The 467-nt window shown below is 40.9% G+C and overlaps 1 protein-coding gene and 1 long non-coding RNA gene across 2 annotated transcripts in view; one reads left to right on the top strand and one right to left on the bottom strand.

Annotated features, from left to right (window-relative positions):
• The window catches only part of Spon1 (spondin 1), a 332,365-nt gene that overhangs the window by 275,580 nt on the left and 56,318 nt on the right, over nucleotides 1-467 (bottom strand). The window lies entirely within an intron of this gene.
• The window catches only part of LOC115067728, a 9,803-nt gene that overhangs the window by 803 nt on the left and 8,533 nt on the right, over nucleotides 1-467 (top strand). The gene's annotated exons all lie outside the window — the stretch shown is intronic.

Genomic DNA, 467 nt, shown 5'->3' with positions numbered 1-467 from the left:
CAAGTGTGAGAAAAAAAAAAAACATCAAAAGTCCTTGTTCTCAAGTTTGTTTGGAAACAAGCAGTAAACAAGCAAAATATTGGGTGTCACAATATCACAAAAAGAAACAGGGTGCATAGGAAATGCTGAGGTCAGAGAGAGGTGGGAATTTTACATACAGAGGGGAGGGAAAGCCTCCTGAGAAGGTGATTAACTGAATAAAGACCTAAAGGAGTGGGGCTGGAGAGATGGCTCAGTGGTTAAGAGCACTGCTGCTCTTGTAAAGGACCCAGGTTCAATTCCCAGCACCCACATGGCAGCTAACATCTGTCCGTAACTACAGTTCCAGGGGATCCGATGCCTTCTTCTGACCTCCATGGGCAATGCATGATACAGGTGCACCTACCCACATGCAAGCAATACACTCATACATATAAAAATAAATAAATAAAATATTTTTAGAAAATAAAAATTCTAGAGTTTTACCA

The sequence above is a fragment of the Nannospalax galili genome, unplaced genomic scaffold (genome assembly GCF_000622305.1).
Source record: "Nannospalax galili isolate Female #2095 unplaced genomic scaffold, S.galili_v1.0 scaffold44, whole genome shotgun sequence".
Classification (NCBI taxonomy): domain Eukaryota; kingdom Metazoa; phylum Chordata; class Mammalia; order Rodentia; family Spalacidae; genus Nannospalax; species Nannospalax galili.
The sequence above is the reverse complement of the archived record's forward strand: the minus strand, read 5'-3'. Positions and strand labels throughout refer to the sequence as shown.